Genomic DNA, 13979 nt, shown 5'->3' on the forward strand with positions numbered 1-13979 from the left:
GATAGAACGGCCTTTGGGGTTTGGTTTTGGCATGAAAAGAAAGGGGGGGGGGTATAAAATATGGGAACATCATCTAACAGAAGCCGATTACATTCTTTCCCATCGCTTTTTGTATGGCATAGTAACTCTGAACTGGTCCAGTAACTACCACATCCTCCCAGGGAAGAAAAACAGGGAAGCTCCAGCAACATTGCGCTGTATCCTGTGGGCTATGTTTGCACCACAGTTTCTGTTAAGCACAACCTTCTGAGATAATTAGGCTTGTTCATTGCTTTTGAGCAAACCACAGATGGCAGCTCACGCAGCAGGATTCAGAGTGAGCTTGGAGACTGGTTACCGGTGTTTAGGAAAAGATTAAGTAGAGATCCTTTTACTGATCAGTGACCAACTGGTTAGCAGAAGCATCCACTATAAAAGATGAAAAAAATTGAAGCCATTGCAAAGAAAATCCTGACTGTCATGGTTGTGCATGTTCATCTTCTGTTGTCAAGCATAGAAATCTCTAAAATTTGATACATAACCTAAACCTGCATGACGACACCCCCTCCTCCCCCTCCCATTTTTTTTCTGGTTTCATGCCATTTACACAACCCGCTGGAAGCCAGTCCCAATGAAGCAATCAGTTTTACGACAGACATTTGGACATCTGATGTCTGCTGGATCCACATTAAGCCTGAGTGCTCAGTGGGTGGATGAAGATTTTGGAAAACATTAAATCTTTCAACACTGTTAAGAGGTGTCAGGATCCCACACTACTGCCTGTCCAACAGCCACATTTGGCACAATGAGTGTTACATAGATAAGACCTCATTGGGTTGTGAGACAACATTGGAAACATGAGCAAAGCACTGGATCAGGCAGCTTGACAAAGTTGCCATGTTTGGTACACACATTGCAGCTGACGGTCAGTGAGGGTCTTTGATCCTGCTGATGCATTACTGATTCATTTCTCGGCAATTCGCAACTTCATGATGTCTAGGCACAGCTGAGCCAGGCTGAAAAAAAAATGACTGCAGCAGGATGTTATATATTATTCCATTTATGGAGTATAGCACATATTATATGCCACGATTGCTGATGCAGAATCATGCTCTTGAAGGCATGTGCTGCAGAGCACACGCTGTCTGTCACATTCTGCGGACGGTGGGGGTTAGTTGATAACATGCTGAGCCTCCTTGCCTCTTATTGAGAGACCTACAAAAGAAATCAGCAGTTGTTAGCAACAGTGGCAATTGTCATTCCAGCAATTAGGGCACTTAAATGAGAGGAGCGGACATGGAAGATTCAGAGAAGATTTAGTAAAATGAAGAAGGAGCCATTGTAAACTTTCGCAACATTTCTTGATCCCAGATTAGATATTATCACGCATTGCATTCGTTAAAGTTATAAAAACTGTTATTAGGGCCCGAGCACTTGCAGTGCGAAGGCCCTATTGTAATTGCAGGAATTATTCTTCTTCTTCTTCTTATTGTTCTGACAAAAGGAAGGCCTTTTTGCCCCCCTAAACGTGCCCAAAAAGTCACCAAATTTTGCATGCAAGTCAGGCATGGCGAAAAATTTGATATTTAAGGGTTTGCATTAATGGGCGTGGTAAAATGGCTCAACAGCGCCCCCTTGAAAACTTTGTGCCTCAAGCCCCACAATGCGGTTTGTCGTACATGCACGAAAATCGGTACACACCTGTATCAGTACACAACTTAAAGAAAAGTCTCTGGGCGTCATGTCGAGAAACCGAACAGGAAGTCGGCCATTTTGAATTAATCGTGTCACTTTGGCGCAATTTATGCCATTCCTTCGGCAGTTAATACGCCCCGAACCATAACGTGCCCCCAAGTGTGTTATACATCAAAATGTGCGTCTTCATCCTGCGACAACACGCATTACTTTTCTCTTTCAAAAGCGTTACCGTGGCGACGCTAGACGCCAAAAAGCGCGCCCACCCTTCATCTGGTTGGTTCAGACCGAAAAAACTTTGCGCCTCAAGCCCCAGAATACGGTGTGACGTACATGAACGAAAATCGGTACACACCTGTATCATGTCGCAAATTAAAGAAAAGTCTCTTGGCGCCATGGCCGAAACCGTACAGGAAGTCGGCCATTTTGAACATTCTGAATTAATCACGTAATTTTGGAGCAATATATGCCATTCCTTCGAGAATTAATACGGCCCGAACCGTATCGTGGACCCAGATGTGTTATACATCAAAATGTGCGTCTCCATCCTGCGACTACACGCATTACTTTTCTCTTTCAAAAGTGTTACCGTGGCGACGCTAGACGCCAAAAAGCACGCCCCCCCTTCATCTGATTGGTCCATATTTGATAGTTCCCCAAAAGGCACCAAAATTGGCACGCAAGCCAGGCCTGGAGATAAATTTGATATTTCATGGTTTGCATTAATGGGCGTGGCCTAACGGCTCAACAGCGCCCCCCGGAAAACTTTGTGCCTCAAGCCCCACAATACGGTTTGACGTACATGCACGAAAATCGCTACACACCTGTATCGTGGCACAACTTAAAGAAAAGTTTCTTGGAGCCAGGGCCGAAACCGAACAGGAAGTCGGCCATTTTGAAATCTGATTGGTCTATATTTGATAGTTCTCTAAAACTCACCAAATTTTGCATGCAAGACAGACTTGGCGATAAATTTGATATTTCATGGTTTGCATTAATGGGCGTGGCCTAACGGCTCAACAGCGCCCCCTAGAATACTTTTCTCTGCCATAACTTTTGAATGGTTTGACATAGAGAGTAGTGGGTGGTGTCATTTCTGATATGCTTATGGGGGCGGTGGCCGTGAGTGCGAGGGCCCGTTCATCGCTGCTTGCAGCTTTAATTTTATCTTGTGTCTGTTGCCATTGCTGAAAACTTCTATCAAATGTGAGTGACTTGATGAGAGAAGATTCATGGGTTGTTCAGCGCTTCATCCGTTCAGGTACCGAGCTACCTTTTAGCAAAGTGCCTGTCAGCAGAAACATAAATGCGCAGACAAACTGAAAAATCACTCAAAGATTGCTGTCCTGCACTTAGTCCATTCACACTGACAGTGAACTATTGTTTAGCTTGGCGGGACATGTGATAAATGAGAAAAGAAACACTATCTTGTGACAAGGCAGAGATGTTTTTCTTTGTGAAAGACGAAAACTTGCCATTAAATATAGGCTCTCAGCTTACTTTTGCTGACAACATCCAAAAGAAACCTTGTCTTGTTAATCTGTTTTTATGACCTAGTGCAGCCGCTTTCATTTGCAAAAGTACAAAAAAGCCACTTTCAGTTCAAAGCTTGTGGAAGAAATGTTCATGTTCTCTGAAATCCCTGTGGTGGACGTGGCAACCTGTCCAGGGTTCACCCTGCCTGGTCCCTGATGACAGCGGGGATACGCTCCATCACCACAGGTCACCCTGAATACGACTGAAGCTGCCATAGAGATTAGATGGATGGATGGATGTTCTCCAATAGAGATCCATTTTTTGATACTAGTTTTTTTTTTTTTTTAAACAAACAAAAACAAAACACACACACAACAAAAAAGGCCTCTTGTGTATGGAGTACGGTGCAGTTCTTTGAGTGACCATTTAGACTCTGTTAAGAACTGGCTCCAAAAGTGAGTCAGTTTCTTTACAGCAGAAATAGATACATACAGCCTTGTATAAAAAAAGCTTCTTGGTTTCCATACTTAGATTTAACATCCATGTACCATTGGTGGATTTTTTTTAAATATTTTTTTTAATCAAACGTGGTTCACAGTGCTCTTAATTGTACAAAAAGACAACTGCAGCTGGAAATGGTTTCCTGGATGGGTCCTGGAGTGAATATGATCAAATCCTTCCATTTTCGTTTAGATTAGCGCACTACTAACTCATCACACCAATCAAACAGCATCTGAAGTGAGGACGGATGGCGCATCGTAGCTTTCCATGTGCTAAACTAAGCAAAGTTCAAATAGCTAGTGGTAACTGAGGTAAGGTGGGCAGGTTTAAACCATCTGCCAGATTTATTTGTTCCACTCATTTACCCATTTCTGGATTAACCGAGGGTTGGACAGAGTCAGCTTCTGCCGAGGTGACAATAACCAAAACTAGCACAATTATGCTTCATAACCATCAAATCCCTGGCTTGACATTACAGAAGTGATTATTCAGGTTTTTTTCTTACAGTTATGTGATACACACTGCAATTTGTTTTTTATTCAATGTATGTCTTTCTAGACACCTGGAGCAAATTATGCTACGGGATTTTCAGTGGTAGAGAGAAAATACCCAATGGTGTGCTTTTTAGGATGCTTTTATTGCTGAATATGAATTAAAAAACATTGGAATAGGCCAAAAGTTTGGCTGTTTTGGAATAGGCCAAAACAGCTGAACCAGTCCTGACCTTTAAAGATAATCAGCACCAGACAAGAATCTTGTTCTGAGTATAAAATAGTTTAATATGCTTAGTTAAATTCAATTTAGTTGAATTCAAATAGTGACAATTCAGCGCAAGGAACACGCTCCGGGGCCACAGATAAATATATAAGAACTTGCTCCAGTGTTTTTGTTCATTTGTGCATATCAGATGGCTCAGATAAAGTGGACTAGGAGAGATGTAAAACAGAGCCATCTTCCTCCACAAAGCTTGAAGCATACTGCACCTGCTTTTAGATATGAACTCTAATTTCTTGGATCAATAGCTCTTGAGTGAAACATTGTTAAACACAAACAAAGCCATTATCTAATTGCCTAGGGAGATCACTAGGAAAAGAAGAGCGCCCTTTGCAGTTCTGCATGTTAGATATTATTTGTTCCAAAGAGCTTTGGCCAGTAACCTGCAGCATATTTGCAAAAGTGAGTGACAGAGAGAAAGCTCCTCCCACCTCATACAAGGATCTTGTACAATATGTGTTATTACCATGATAGAAAAGCTGCAGCAATACTGTCTGCTGAAGTTTTTGAAAATAGTATTGCATAGAGAACATAAAACAATCAGAATCAGCTGCAGATGAAATTGAAGGAGCAGACGTCAGCCAAGAAAATTGCTGTGCATCTTTGTTATCTTCTCATAAGATCCATCTCTGTTTGGAAAACATCCATTTCTTATATGACTCTGTTTCTAATATGATATTATACTAATGGAAAATTAGGTTGTGATGGCAAAGGAAGATGCCATAGGTGACACTGACAGGCATGTAGAGATGCGAAGTGTTCGGAGATGAAAGGTTTGACATTTTATGAAGAAAAATGCAATGAAAGAGAAGTGATATCACATATCTTCGTGGATAACTTCAAGGGAAAAAAACTGATGCGTTAGGATTCTGAAAGCAGTGCATAATGTCTTTGCACAATAAATATGTTTAGGTGTTTTGATATATCCTGCAAAATATGCCTCTGTGCTACTTTTGTGGAAGTTAACTTTTTCCCATTTTTGGACTGTGTACTGTACAGTATGTGTGTGTATGAGTGTGTGTTCATGTATATGAGCTGGTCTGTGGCCGCAGCAGCCCTCCCAGGGGACCGTGGTAACAACAGCAGGCTCATTTGCTGTATGATTATTGATGATGGCCACCTACATATGCATCCACACACTTTGACTCTCTTACAGACATGCACACAAGTGCCACACACACACCTTTTCTTGTTTATGGTAAAAATGTTGTGCAATGAAAGGTGGCAGTGTAAAGCAGTTGACAAAACACACAAACAAAAAAAACAGTCTACTTACTATGTCATCTTTGATTATTTTCACTCAAAGGAAATAGCTTGATGGACCATTTGCCATCAAGTATTATTTTAGTAATTTTTAAAGGGGACATATTATGAAAAACACGTTTTTTTTTGTTTTAACATATATAAAGTGGTCTCCCCTCACCCTGCCAGCAGAGGGGAGACACAATCCCATGAATTTCTGCAAGGTCTTTGACCCCCGCCTTACAGAATCCCCCAGTGTCACGTGATTTTTTTTGAGCCGATGAGAATCTGCGCCTAGGATGATGTCACCCGAGGTGCAGAGGTTCGGCCTTCGCTGCTGAAACCACGCCCACAACCAGCTCTCTCCGTCGGCTCGAGCGTCCGCCATTGTTCAGAAGCGGTGGCTGTTTGAACAGCGAGGTAGAGTAGAAATTAGATTTTGCATCGACATTTACCCTCATAAAAGGATCAGTTCCCACAGCACGGACCCGGTAATTGCACACGAGTCAGCGGTAAGTTCCTTTTTTTTTATGTTATTTATATTTGTATGATCTTTGCATGGGCTAAGTATTTAGCTTGGCTCCGGAGCCCCGGCGCCACATACGGAGCTGCGGGGGCTGCTCACGGACCGGACCGTCGAGGAGCCCCGGGCTCGGGGCTCTATTAGTAGGCTACCGTAATACATTTTTCTTCTGAGGTTTCAGATCTTTCAAGCACCTGGAACTGTTCACATTCAGAAGACGCACGGTCCTTCCTTGAGCCAGCAGTAGTGCATACATTTTATTTATATATTTTAACAATAAAGTTGCCATTTGTGAAAATTCAGTGTTGTGATTTCTTTACAGTTAACAGGATTCATTTGTCTTGTAACATAAGAAGTGAAATGATGAGGAATCGGAGTAAATAACTGTGGTGTACCTGTTTAGAATTAAATTAAATCTTCCTGTTTGAAGATGAGGTGACTAAAGGCTGATTTATGGTTCCCCGTTACACCAACACAGAGCCTACGGCGTAGGGTACGTGTCGATTTAACGCAGAACTGTGGACACGCTTTGCTACGCAGCCGCTGCTCTTCTGCCCGCCCGGAGCGACGCTTTGTCTCCTCCCCTGCTACACGTCATTCAAGCAGCCAATCAGCGCAGAGCCTCATTATCATAGCCCCCCCCACCCTGAAAATGAATCACAGAAAAAGGCTTTAGAAGCGGAAAAAATAAAAACATGGCCCAGAGACTGAATTTCTGATTTATGTATAAAAAACAAGCTTTAGATTGTTTTTAAGACATTCAAGGCCTGTTTAAAATATACATTAAATGCCATAATATGTCCCCTTTAATGTTGTTCAGAAAATGGAAAGGTTATTAATAGGTAGATAAATGTGGAGCACAAATGCTGCCAGGCAGACAACGATTTAGACATGTACAATGGCAAAAAGGTGTGAATATAAAAGCACCTTTATGGCCAGAGCAATAATATCAGATTTACCACTAAGGAATAAGGATTAATGGATGAGAAAGTCCCCTCAAAAAGTGAGGTAGACGGGCGGGGATGGACAAAAAACACCATAAGCTAAATGAAACATCAATGATATAAAGAGGCAAAGGTCAGATCATCCACAGGTGTAACCCAGATGTTTGAAGGAACCTGTTTTACTACCTGTGACGTGAGAATTTAGACTTTCTAGATTTAGAAACCAGCACAAACATGGATGAGAACATACTTGATGGGCTTTGTGCTTTCTGTGAAGATAGCAGATGTGAAATGTTTCCTTTTTTTGCTGACATGAAAACAGTTTATGAAAGCATTCGTGGCTTACCCCAGATGGTACTAGGAAGGAAATGAAGTGGTGTAGTTACTAGGCTTTTTCATTTTTCATTTTCATTTTTGGACGACTGATTTTCAGAATTGTACCTCGAAACCACTATTTTTCAACAAAATAATTTATTTTTAAGAACCATTGAAAGACAGCAGACAACCTTGACTCACAGACATTTTAAGCCTCTCAGTCTTTGTTAGCTTCATAGCATTGGGCTTGCTAAGAAAGTTGATGCTCTTTTAAATGTTGGCTTTGTTGTCAGGAATGTTTTGGTTTTACCCCTTAAAAGGGAATTGATTTTTCTGTAAACTGTAGAGAGGACATGTGTTTCCATTAGCAGGGATCCAGGGTACTTTTATGGGGCCTAAACCATTGTCATGAGCTTCCATTAACAGGAGCAGGAGCCTCGATGGGGTCAAAAACATGTCCCTTCTAAGAGTTACGTGCTCAGGAAAAACCCTGAAAAACTACTGGGTGGGGTGATGTGTTGAGTTGGTGCTGACTGGATATTGTTGCAGGCAGGAGGTGACGTTCAGTTAAGGTTTTTAAGTTGCCTCCTCTAATTCATCGTGGCCACTGCAGTGCAATCGTTTGAACAGAACAGAAATACGGCAACCACTTCCACTCCTTTATTACAGTTTATTTTTCTGGCTCCATCACTGTAAATTAGGAAATGATGGCAGAAAAGACCGAAGAGGAGGTTGGCCCTATGAGTAATCCAGCGTCATTACTCCGAATACTGAACACTGACGGTAACACAGCTATAGTTGCACATGAAAACTGCAGAAAATCCGTCCGTATGGCACCAACAACCGTGCCACATTCAGATTGACTGAAATGACCTTTTTTTCATAATTTTGGCACTTGGTTTGAACTTCTGAGGGGCGTTTTGAAAGTAGCGTAAAACATGCATTTGAGCTCATGCCATGCTACTGGCTTTTTAGTTATTTAAAACAACAAGCAATTGAAAAGTGTCAATATTCAACTGGTCTGGTGTTTGTCTTGAAGTCATATGTTTGTTAATTATGTAAGAGTTGTTGCATCGTCTTGTTCTTTTGCATTTAAACCAGAGTTTAATGCCTTTTTCTTTTGGCGGAATTGATCAAAATTAGAATTATTACACAACCGTATTTGAATAGAATGACATTTGTTGCTTTCGAACCACTAAATATGAACAAACACTCAAGTAGCTTAAAGACGACGGACTATCCACAATTCTCAAAGTGCTGAAAAGAGGAGTCAGCCCAGGGCTTGAGAGCAGCACTGAAAGATGAGAAGATGCCACACACCTGCCCAAACCCACCGCTCTCATTCAAAGCACACACACATACACAATATAGACGTAGACCTTCGTATGAACCAGACTTTGGAGGAGAGGCACTGCAGGGTCTTGTGCTTTGCTTTGATGTGTGTAAAACAGTGTGATGCTTGTGTGGGATACATGTGTGACTATGATCATGTACTTTTATGTCCATTGATATAGTGGTGTTAGAGTTAGACGTGAAAGTTCCAGATGGTCTTAACTTTTTAAACTTGGCCGCAGCTACAGTTGAAACATGTGAAAAAGCCCGAAGGTCTGATTAAGGACCGGTCACGTCTCGATTGCTGGCAGAAAAGAAACATGAATACTTTACTTGTTAATACTTTCTCAAATGACAAAAAAAAAAATGTATTGTTCCAGTATTTTAGAAATACAAAATGGAGGGCTTACCATTTGACGATTCTGATCAGTAAATAATAAAAACCATTCCCCTAATTCACTGCTGATTCAGGGGAGATGAGGGTTCCTCTTCTCCTGTTTTTTCCCTCCTCCAATTATTTTTTTTAAGTCGAAAACAATCACAGTTCATTCAGTTTTTTTTCTATTTTAGCAAGGAAGTTAAAGAACATGCTGCAGTCAGTTTTTAAAAACTGATGTATGATGGTAATATTAAATAAATAGGATTTTCATTTTTGACATGAGTGATTAATCAGTTTATGGATCATAGCATCAGAAAATGGTGCTTGAATAAACATATTATGCATATAAACCTGTCATTTATCAAACCAGACTTCGTAAAACTTGATCCATATTGTTAGGATTTAATATGTAAATATGTGAAAAACAAGGTATGAAACACAACAGCTAAAGAGAACTCCATCCATCCATCCATCCATCCATCTATCCATCCATCCATCCATCTATCCATCCATCCATCCATCCATCCATCCATCCATCCATCGCCCGCCGCTTATCCATTCCCGGGTCGCGGTGGCAGCAGTCTCAGCAGGGATGCCCAGACTTCCTTCACCCTAGACACTTCCTCCAGCTCTTCCGGGGGCAGTCCGAGGCGTTCCCAGGCCAGCCGAGAGACATAGTCTCTCCAGCGTGTCCTGGGTCTTCCCCAGGGTCTCCTCCCGTTGGGACATGCCTGGAACACCTCCCTAGGGAGGAGGGACATGCCTGGAACACCTCCCTAGGGAGGCGTCCAGGAGGCATCCGGTACAGATGCCCAAGCCACCTCAGCTGACTCCTCTCAATGTGAAGGAGCAGCGGCTCGACTCCGAGCTCCTCCCGGGTGACCGAACTCCTCACCCTATCTCTAAGGGAGCGTCCAGCCACCCTGCGGAGGAAACTGATCTCGGCCGCTTGTATCCGCGATCTTGTCCTTTTGGTCACTACCCAAAATTCATGACCATAGGTGAGGGTAGGTGCGTAGATTGACCGGTAAATCGAGAGCTTCGCCTTTCGACTCAGCTCCTTCTTCACCACGACGGTCCGGTACATCGACCGCATAACTGCGGACGCTGCACCGATCCGTCTGTCAATCTCCCGCTCCATCGTTCCCTCACTCATGAACAAGACCCCGAGATACTTGAAAGATACTTGGGGGGGTCTGAACCTCTGCTTTAGCTGCCGTGCCCACAACCCATGATGAAAATGGAGAACACAAGACAGTAGTGTAGAACTTTGTAAAAACACCATCCATCCATCCATCCATCCATCCATCCATCCATCCATCCATCCATCCATCCATCCATCCATCCATCCATCCATCCATCCATCCATCCATCCATCCATCCATCCATCCATCCATCCATCCATCCATCCATCCATCCTTGTATCTCTTGTAAAAACACAGAATTTAAGATAAAAAATACTGTTTAATTCATAACAGGCAATAACAAAAATGTTTAAACGAAAAATCTTTGCAGTTTAAAAAGTACTCAAAAAGAATATATTGATACTGAAAAAGTATTCCTGACTTCCTCCGGCAAATCGTTCCATAGCTGAGGAGTCCTGACAGCAAATGCTCGGTCCCCTTTAATCTGAGAGTGAGGTGGGAACAAGCATCAGACTCATGCCTCGGGATCTCAGGTTATGCAATGTTTGTTTTCTTGAAAGCAGTTTTGATACACAAGCTTTAGCTGGGTCATGTAGGGCTTCAAAAGTAACAAGTAAAACTTAAAAGTCTTAAAACTACTGGGCTACCATTACAGGTAATGAGAACTGAAGTAAAGAGATCATTCTGTTGTTTTTTTCTTCTTTTGCAATTTGGACTCTATACATTTTTGATTAAGAACCATGACAAAACAATAATCCAGTTGTGCAGAAATAAAAGCATAAATAACTATTTTAGTGTCATGAGAAGTTAGTATCGACTGAATAATATCCTGAGCTGACAGCAGTGTGACTAAATGTATTTTTGTTTAGCGTTTTTTCTTTCAAATGTGAGGTCTGAATTCATTTTCTGGCCCTCAATTTAATGTTAGCTGATGTGATGCCAAGGAAACACTGAGTTGATTTTCTGAACCTGTGACAGTCTGTTTTATTTATCTTTAATTAAAAACAAAACAAAGAAGACAATATAGTTTAAGAGTCAACAGTTTCAAAAGATGCACTTAATTATATTGCTGCAAGTACAGAGCAATCACAGGAGTCAGCTGTTACTGGCAGTCTTAGATGATCACTATCAAAACTGGAAAACTAAAACCTGCATTCAGTTTTTTACATGCCAGACTTAGGCCACGTTTACACGTAGCCGGGTATTTACAAAAACGGATATTTTCCCCTCTACGTTTTCAAAAAAATCCTCGTTTACACGGACCCACATGAAAACGCTGTTAACGTCATGCCAGCCAATCAGAATCCTGGAAAAACATCAACAAATGACACGTGTGTAACTTCCAGTTAAGGCTGATTTATGGTACCGCGTTACACCAACGCAGAGTCTACGGCGTAGGGTACGCGGCGACGCGCACGTACGATGCGCGTCGCCGCGTACCCTACGCCGTCGATTTAACGCGGAACCATAATTCAGGCTTCATGCTGCTGGCTGACGCGCTCACAGGCTTGAATGAGCAGGAGGCTGGACGGGGGGGGGGGGAGTTACTTTTAAGTGTGACTTTAGAATATAAAACAGGTAAAATACAAGAAAATATTGACGGTGGCCAAACTAATTGTAAACACAGGTCGCACACATGACGCTGGTGAGTTTCTGGTGCATAATGTGACGTTCTGAAGCTTAAATCTCCGTTTTCCTCCGTTTTCCTCCGTTTAGACGCAAACGGGAAAACGGAGTTTTTGAAAATCTCCACTTTGGCCGGAGTTTTCAGAAATGATCGTTTTTGGTGACTTTGAGCTGCGTTTTCGTGTAAACGAACGGCCAAAACGCATGAAAACGCCTCCGTTTTTGTAAATACCCGGCTACGTGTAAACGGGGCCTTAAAGGAGCTTGAGGCTCCTTTTAAGAAATGAGACTCTCTAGCGCCACCCTTCACCACAACGGTCGTTGGGGGTACTGCAGCCAACAGTGAAGCCGGCACGGGAGAACGGGGAGAACGCACATGCAGCGTCATGTGACGTCACATCCGCAGCCCAGCGCGGGAAATTCGGGACCGAATTGCAGCACATTTTGCAGCACACAGCCTGTTCAAGGCAAAGGAGAGATACGGTAGAGGGCTCATTCTTTTGGGTTTGGAACGCTTCATCTGACATTATTACTAGAAAACTTAAAATGTATACAGATTTTTTTCATAAATCTTGCCACAATCCGGCCTCAAGCTCCTTTAAAGGATACAGTCTCATGAAAGACCTTTGATACAAAAAGAAGGTAAAAAATAGGCGTAATTACTGCACTGAGAGAATCAAGGACAGATTATTTTCATAAACAGTTCCACATAGGCTCTCTCCTTAGATGTTCAGGGGCACATCCAGAGGAGAAAAGCTGTTAGAAATGACGCAGGGGTCATCCTTTACCCGACACAGCAATTTGTGAGCCATTAAATTAACAGGAGTTGACATAATTTATGGTTGTGTAACACAGACTGTCTTTAAAAAAAAAAGAAAGGATTCGAGGCATTCCTCACAAGCTGACGGATGGATTAAATGTTCAGAGCTCTGGGGTTTTGGAACGGAAACAAATGACTGTTAAATTCCTGATTTGTTCATTAAAAGAAGATATCAATTCTTTGTTTTTCTTTTTAGAAAATATTGTTCAATCTCCATTCAAGAGCATATTTTCACTTTGTTCGGAGAAGCGTGACTTTGGTAACCATGAGCCCATTCAGGCTCATGGTCTTCTGCTTCATACTCACCACCTGCTGCCGCTGATGTGTGGAGTCTTTCAGCTTCCGCTTCTTCTCAAGTGTTATCTTCTCACTGACAACTTACAAAAATATTATCCAATAGCAGCAGGAGACCAGCGGGACTAACATTGCGGATGTTTTCGTTTTTTCGAGAAGGAATTTTGCGCTATTAAAGAACAAAATAGATGATCTGGGTTTATTAATCTAGGTGGGCTTTTTAAACATGTTAATTAATCATTTATTATTTCAATATTCAACATTTTTCCATGGGTTTGAGCAACACTAAATTAAACCTAATTATCACAGCTGAATCTACATCATCAACAGATCACTGTGCATTGTATTCATGCAATGCTGCAGGCTTGGGAACCGTAAAGACCCTCTGTTCTGGCAGCCAACATCCATCTGGAAAGTCTGGCAGAAAAGAGGCTCAAGAAAGTGGTTCATGTGAATAAATACAAAACGTTGCTCACATGCAGAATTTCCACCACTCACAGTGAGACGTGGGTGATTTTGCATAAAGATGATTAGATGTTTCTCTTTTTGAATCAGAGTATGTGCCAAAACACTTCTCCCGTATGTCATAATGTACCAGAGAGAAGTAGCTATGTCTGGAATAGCTAAAAGGCTCAGAGTCTTTGAGGTGAGGGTCTGGTCTTTACAGCTATCAAAAAAAAAAATAAAAAAGAAAGCTAGGGAAACTCCAAACACAGCAACAATCTATTTGTACCTTCCATGTTATGGTCCTGTCCGGTAATGTTTTCGCCTACAGCACAAACATTACTAATGTTTGTTTAAGTCCTTCCCTTATTCGCGTGCACATACACAGGCTTCACTACCGCAGTGTAAAATGTCATGCAACCACACCAACCGCCGTACCTTGCAATCAATGAGAAGGGCAACGTTTTCAAGACAAGGTGAGGATGATAAA

Source organism: Cololabis saira, chromosome 9, assembly GCF_033807715.1.
Source record: "Cololabis saira isolate AMF1-May2022 chromosome 9, fColSai1.1, whole genome shotgun sequence".
Lineage (NCBI taxonomy): Eukaryota > Metazoa > Chordata > Actinopteri > Beloniformes > Belonidae > Cololabis > Cololabis saira.